This window comes from Cryptomeria japonica, chromosome 7 (assembly GCF_030272615.1).
Source record: "Cryptomeria japonica chromosome 7, Sugi_1.0, whole genome shotgun sequence".
Classification (NCBI taxonomy): Eukaryota; Viridiplantae; Streptophyta; class Pinopsida; order Cupressales; family Cupressaceae; genus Cryptomeria; species Cryptomeria japonica.
In genome coordinates this window covers 862,078,482-862,086,516 of record NC_081411.1, presented here as the reverse complement: position 1 = coordinate 862,086,516, position 8,035 = coordinate 862,078,482, and positions in this window count along the sequence as shown.

The window sequence follows — 8,035 nt, the reverse complement described above, 5'->3', positions numbered from 1 at the left end:
TTTAAAAAGTAGATATCATCAGATAAGAATCAGAGAGGGTGATGAATGGAAAACAACCTTCAAGACAAATGATGGGTGCTATGAATGGCTAGTGTCATTTGGGTTAACAAATGGCCCAAGTACCTTCATGAGACTCATGAATGAGGTACTAAAAGAGTTCACATGTAAATTTGTCATTGCTTACCTAGATGATATTCTGGTTCATATTTAGTCGAAGGAGGAGCACCTTAGACATCTAAAAATGGTTTTGAATAAGTTACAAAAGGAGAAATTGTTTATTAATCTTAAAAAGTATACTTTCATAAAGTCAGAGTTGATCTACTTGGGATTTGTTGTGTCATAAGAAGGTTTGAAAATAACTGAAGAACCTATCTTGTCTTTACCTGATTTTATTAAGCTTTTTCCAGTTGAATGTGATGATAGTGGGATTGCTATAGATGTTGTCCTAAGTCAAGAAGGTAAGCCAATTGCTTACCACAATGAAAATCTCAATGATGCAAAGAAGAAGTACTCTTCATATGACAAAGAATTTTATGCTCGTGTCCAGGCTTTAAGAAATAGAGGTATGATTTAATGCCTAAGGAATTTGTATTGTATGCTAATAACCATGCCTTACAATTTATTAGTAACCAAACCAAATTAACTCAAAGGCATGTAAAATGCATTCAGTTTTTGCAAATTTTTACCTTTGTTATCAAGCATAAAAGTGGTCAACCTAACAAAGTTGTAGATGCTTTGAGTAGAAGGAGCTTGTTCATACAATAGTCCAATGTAAGCATAATGGGATTTGATAATTTGAAGGAGACATACAAGGAAGATGTAGACTTCAAGGAAGCATATGAAGCGTGTGTGAATCCTCTTAGCAGGGATAAAAGTCCTTAGATGGATTTCATGATACAAGGTCTACTATTCAAGGGAAGCCAACTTTGCATTCCAAGAAGTTCCATGAGAGAGAACTTGTTGGAAGAGAAACATAGTGGTAGCTTAGCAGGGCATTTTGGGCAAAATAAGACATTGGCCCAATTGAGTACACACTATTATTGGCCAGGTATGAGAAATGATGTTAAGAAGTTTGTGGAGAGATGTAAAGTGTGCCAACATGCCAAAGGGAGCAGCCAAAATCTAGGTTTGTACCAGCCATTGCCAATCCCTAACAGGCTATGGGATTCAGTATGGACTTTGAACTTGGTCTACCAAGAACTCAAAAGGGGCACGATTCAATCTTTGTGGTAGTTGATAGGTTCTCCAAGATGGCTAATTTCATTCCATGCACAAAAACAAGTGATGCTACTATGCCAATTTGTTCTTCAAGGAGATAGTTAGACTACATGGCCTTCTCAGTAGTATTGTCTCTAATCGAGACACTAGATTTATAGGACACTTTTGGAGGACTCAATGGAAGAAGTTGGGCACTAATTTGAGTTTCAGTAATATCATGAGAAGCTTGGTGAGTATACATCCAATACAATGGGATTTGGTGCTTGCACAAGCAGAATTTGCGTACAATGGCTCACCTAACAGAAGTATAGGTATGAGTCCTTTTCAAATCATGTATGGTATGCATCCTAGAGGAGTGTATGAGCTAAGGAATCTAGGTAAAATGGAAACAAGAAGTGTTGATGGTGAAGAATGTGCAAGTATAATGTGAGACCTGCATGAACAGGTGAAACAAATCCTTGAAGAAAGTACAATCAAGAACAAGAAGAGTGTTGATCAAAAGAGGAAAGAGGTCAATTTTAATGTTGGTGATCTTGTTCTTGCTCATCTTAGAAAAGAAAGGTTTCCAAGGGGTGAGTACAACAAGTTGAAAGCTAAGAAAATTGGTCCTTGTAGGTTTCAGAGCAATTTTATAGGAATGCATATGCGATAGAAATTTGTAAAGGCATTGGAATTTCTCCTATCTTTAATGTTGCAGATCTATACCCTTACAATGGTGAAAATCAAACAATCCAAGTGCCTTAAATAGGTAAAGAGGAACCATTGAGTGGGAGCAACAATTTCCCAAAGAGACACCAAAGCAACCTGAGGCAATTTTGGACAAGAAAGTAGTCAGGAAAACTAGGGGCAAGGATTATTTTTAGTACCTCATGGACATGAGTCCATGAACAAGTCTTTTATTCCTTGGGAGTCTAATGCAAGCACATCACTCATTTTGTATTTATTTTTAGATATTTTTCAAATGACATCTCTCTCAAATAAGTTTGTTTGAACTAAAATGTAGGAGGTTAGAGTAATATTAGGAATTGTTATTTAGTTTTCTAAATAAAAGGAATTTGTTTGATTAGTTCTAGGCTTCAATTAGAATATTATTGTGTATAAAATATAGGCAACATCTTAGCCTAGGATAAGGAGAGTTCCTAAGGAAAAGTTGTATCTAGATAAACTCTCACGTACGTGGCATTTTGTGGGATTGTTTGTATGTGATTAAATTTTGTTCTACTGCTTTGCAAGGTTTTATTTCACCATTAGCTTATGTTCTATCATAGTTCTTATCCAGGCTAGTAGTCCTTAAATTTGTCTCCCTTGATTGCACATATGAAAACCCTTCTCATAGAACCTTGATATAAATGTCAAAAGATCACCTAAGATCAATAGCTTACTCAACAGTTGTATTACCCATCAAACAAGTGTCAACCACAAACTAAAGATGAGAAAGTGGATCCATACATTGCACAGTGTTAAAGACAAATATAAGTTCAAAAATTTGAGGTGCTTTAAACCCTATCAAATCCTTCCACTATAATGAGAAAGAGAGATGGTGAGAACATCTCCTTGATGTAGGCCTCTTTTAGAGACTCATTAGTATAATATTCCTTTTTACTTTCTATTTATAAAATTAGGGCTAATTTAAAGCTTTCTGGTTCAATGAGGTAGTTAAAAATGGTGGGTTGAATTGTAGTGCCCCTCCTTAATTCATCTTGTTTTTTTGTACATCAATAGACCATATTGATATAGCTTAGTTTACTTTATGATGATTTGATAGTATCATACTATGTACTAACCCTATTTCATGTTGATTTTGGATATGATGATGATGATTATGATAGTGCTTGGTTGTTGTGACTATCTTCAATTGCATTTGTGATAGGGACAATGCCACACCACTCATTCATGAGCACAATATGACATTGAGATTCCTCTTCACTTGTCTGTCTATTTCATGATATATGTTATGGTATATGTTGTTGTACATGTATTGGTGGTGACAGATTTGCAAATACTAGAGATCGACTCCACCTGGCTTCACAGGTTTGATCGTGTCTTCATCCCAATGGCAAGTTGATTGGAGATGCCTTGAAATCTCATTCTATACTCTAGGTTTAAGTTTGTACCCTGTCAGTCTTAGTTTTGTGGTTAGAGTTGTCTTGTGGTATTTTATGTTACCCTATGATGGGTAGACTTGTGGAGTTGCGATTATTGGTTATGTAATGCCCCACCAGGAAACCCCGAAGGGATAAAGCCATAACACAAGAATAGAGTGCAAATTTTTTTTTTTAAAGTTACAACACATAAGATGCAACAAGATACCAAAGATTCAGATTACATAGCGGAAGACATTAACGACAATCTCCTAAAGAGTTTCCCAACGAGATTACTTAAATTCAAAATTCATTTAACTCACACCATTAATCCAATAAGCTAGATATCTTAATAACGAGGTAATTCAAACTCAGGATAATTTCTTTCAAGGATGGAAATATAAACCACAACAAGGATTCATCATTAAGATCCCTTCCTAATTATCATTCAAGCTTTTCATTTAAAATTGCAACCCAAACATCTAACATTCTAATACACTAAGATTTCATCATAACATAAGAGATCTTTCCAAGCATATCTAAATTCGTTAACAACAGCTGAGTATAATTCATTACTCTAAGATACATTATTCCATAACCCAATTCATTACATTAGAAGGACGATTTCACACATGCATTACGATAAATCGCACCTCAACCAAATATGCATTCGATTAACATGGCATTCAAGATAGAACTGAGTATAAGCATTAACAGTTAATTCCATTTATCCACTTAACCATTACATAAGCTAAACATACATGATAAAGCTGAATAAAGGGAACATAAGAGAACGCATCACATAACACCATAATGATCTCGGAGTTCACCCCTAAAGGGCTACATCTCCGGGTCTGCGCAACTGCAAGACCCCTCTGATAATTAATAACGTTAAGAGTACAAGAGGTTACACCATACAATCCAGCCATCAAGGCGATACATAAGCAATATACAAACGACCACAACGGTCAATAATACATAAATGATCCTTAAAAAGAACAGGATCCAACTGAACATAAACAAAGCTAATAACATAAGAGTCCATGAGAGCATCCATGAAACTGAACCATCACCACCCAAGGCCTAGCATGAAATCGACACTCACAAGGGCAGAGACAAAAAGGACGACTCACAAGATACTCAAAACAGGACAAAACGACAACACACTAGCGAACGTAGGGACAAGTGTCATCACACAACCTGGTATGGATACCATGGCAAGTCTTCATAGGTCCCGGCCCATACACTGGTAACCCTGGCAACCTAATCCGAACTTCCGGCCCATCCAAGCCTCATGTGGACCCACACATCCTCTCGTGATGACAAGGAAGGTAGTTTGCCATTTCAGGCCTTCTCACAGCATGTCGAATCTATGATAGCACTCGTCTCATGTGTGAGGCACAATTATCTTAATTATAAATTACATTCTAATCTACTTAGGTTATCACTTATTAGACTCACTTTCGACGGGTTACCCAGCAGCCACTTTGGGCGCGGCCCCCAATCGAAAGCCACTTTCCCATACGACACTAGACTAACTCAGACGAACTCAAACCACGGAATACACATGGTAAGACGAATGGAGTTCAAGAAGATACAACATCAGGTCAAACACGACTCAAGGGTAATCACTTACTGACGGTGCTCTAACTAGAGACCTGACAACTAAGGTTAACCACGAATCATTATTCAACTCACTCAAAGAGGATATAACCAACTAAGACAACATCACAATACCATAGTCAACTCAAAATTCGAGGACTGAAACAGGAACACCAAATCATCCATACGACAGGGTCCTTTTACACCAAGCAAAACATGCCATTTCATAATTAAAGCGAATACAGTAATTAAACTCGCAAGACAATAATCAGAAAAGACAATGTTCCTCAAATTGATTTAATCATTACAGACGATCAAGTTTTCTACAAGATCTAAATCTGATTATAGTTATCTATCTCATCAAGGGTTAAGATGTTCTTGGTTTTCTAACTCCTAAGTTTCAAAGCATCGAACAGGCAAATAAAGCCGTAAAGAGTTTTTAACCAATTCATATTAACAAAATTCAGACAACCATTAATCAACTAAAATAAGATATTTAATCTCCAACAAAACATCATTAAGTAGAATTTACATCGTATTCCAACGATTTCCAATAACATGTTATTCTCTATTATTTTTAAACAATACTACATCAAATAGCCATCTTCCCTAATCAGCTAGAAGGGAAGGTACAATTTTACTAGAACAAGATCAATCAGAAAATAATCGACAATATCCAATTGCGAAATTACCGTTGTAGAACTTAATTAGGAAGAAGGCGTAAATCACAAAATGAAGTTCGAAACAATTAGCCTATAACGCCATTATAAAGTTAATCCCAACCTACTAACATTTGCCAAGTTTAAAGCCTCCTTAATCAAAATTAAGGACTAACTAACACTAAAATTACAATAATATTCACCATATTATAATCCCTCTCTTTTTTTTTTGAATGGGAAAGAAAATACATAAAAAGGAAAAACCCATTTTAAAAACTATACTTTCTTTAAACAAGAAAAAACGCATTTAAAAAAAACAACGTTGAAAACCACGAAAATGCATTTAAAATAAACTATGCCCCTTTTTTTTTTTTTTTAAAAACGCATTGGAAAAAGATAGCGAGGCGAGGGTTAGGGCCGTGCCCTAACCCTAACGCAGGGTAACTCGCAGGCGGCGGCGCCGCTGCAGTGCCCGCAGGCCCGCGGCGCCCTGCGGCCACCGCAGTGTGCCGCGGCCCGAGCCCTACATACCAACGAGGGAGGGGAAAGGAAACAGGGGCGCAAGCGCGAGGGACGAGCGGGGGGGAGAGGGGAGGAGGAGCGGGGGAGCTTCGCTCCCCGCCTCCAACCCCAACCCACGAGTTTAAACAAAAAACAACGCCCGGCTCGCTACGAAAATGAAATACACAGCGTGGTAAATCCAACGCACAGGCTCGAAATAAAATAAAAGTTTTCGTTTTCCATTAAAACACAGTTCGGAACAGAACTAATAAAATTTCTTTATAAAAACACAGTTCGGATTTCATCAAACGTCCATCGCGAAATTGGTAATGAATACAAATTTTGATTCAATAAAAATTCGTTTTAAAAAGGGACTGGTTCGGTTCAAACGAAGTGGGTTTACTATCAAATTTCTTGATAGTTTGCTCATTCCATTCAACATCCAAGGGTTTCAAACGCCCAAAAAGAGAGGAGGAATTAACACATCTCAAAAACACTTCCAGCCAAGCTGGTTAATTTACTAAATCAATCCAAAAACATGAAAACATCCAACTTCCATTTCCATTTTAACCAATAACTAAAATTGGGAATGGAATCCTACCTGATCTCGCGTTCCTGGCAAGATCTGCTGAGGAGTCTCCATCTCCAGCTGTCCAAAACCATCTTTCTCCATCCAAAATCTTTTCCAATTTTGTCCATTTTTTTTTTTTCCATTTTTCCCCAAATTTGGGTTATATGGAAGAGTTGACCCCAGAATTCCATTTTTGGAATAAAAACTTTTATTTAAAAAAAATAATACTCACAAATTAATTCTTTTCTATTTATAACAACAAAATAACTTGCTTTTCAAATCAAAAGTCGATTTCTCATATAATCAAATTTAACCTTTCAATTCAAATAAGCCAATAGAACACAATTAACTCTATGGCGATAAAATCTAAAACGTTCTTTTCAACAACATATATAAATGCATTAATATTCAAAAACAGACATTAAAATCGAATCTACTCCCAAATTAAAACAGGCAATTCATTAACAACGAAAATCGCATAACGAATTCTAAATCAATTTTATCCATTAATCTTCAATGCACAAACGCATATTTAATCAAGACAATTACTAAAGACTAAATAATCAATTTAATCAGGCACACCAAGCACGCAAACCGAGAAGGTCAACCAAACAGACGACTCGCAAACCCAAGCAAGAAGGGATTACCGACGACGACTGGCGATGCTCACTAGAGCACGACTAAGGCCGACTAAGGTCTTACGACCACCTAAACCGACTCTAAGGATTAAAAAGGTATGCTCAAACCTGCAAAACCAGGTGACGACGAACTTCGCACTCATGCGACTTCGTACCTGGAATCTCCTGCAACAAAAAAATCATACATGCATACATTTATAAAATCTAATGAAAGCGTTAGTCCGATACTAAAATCACGAAATAGGTACACTGAATAACCTGCATACAACTAGTGTGAGAACCACATCAATAGCTATGCGTAAAATCAACATCTAATTATAATCATAATATCACGATAAACTAATCAAGATTAAACCAAGGTTAGAGATCGATTACGGTAGGGGTACTATAGGTTAATTAAATTATTAATTAATTAATTGGCTTATATAGTTTATTAATAACAAATTAAATTATTGGATGGCATTGGTATTTAAACATAAATGTGTAATTAATTATTGAGGGTTATTATTTATTAATGTTTAGCATTTATAATTATGCATGAAAGATTATTTATTTATTATATTTTAGATGTATGTGGGAGATAGTAATGGTAATGAGTTTAAATTATATTGGCTAGTGTATATTTTCTTCTTTTTTTGATAAAAGTGGATATACCACTAAATTATATTAATATTTTTTAATCTTTTACAAGGTGTTTGGTTCAATGAGCACTGAAGGGAAAGGACCAGTAAGAAAACCCTTCAGTATTGCTCCAAAAATACAAAG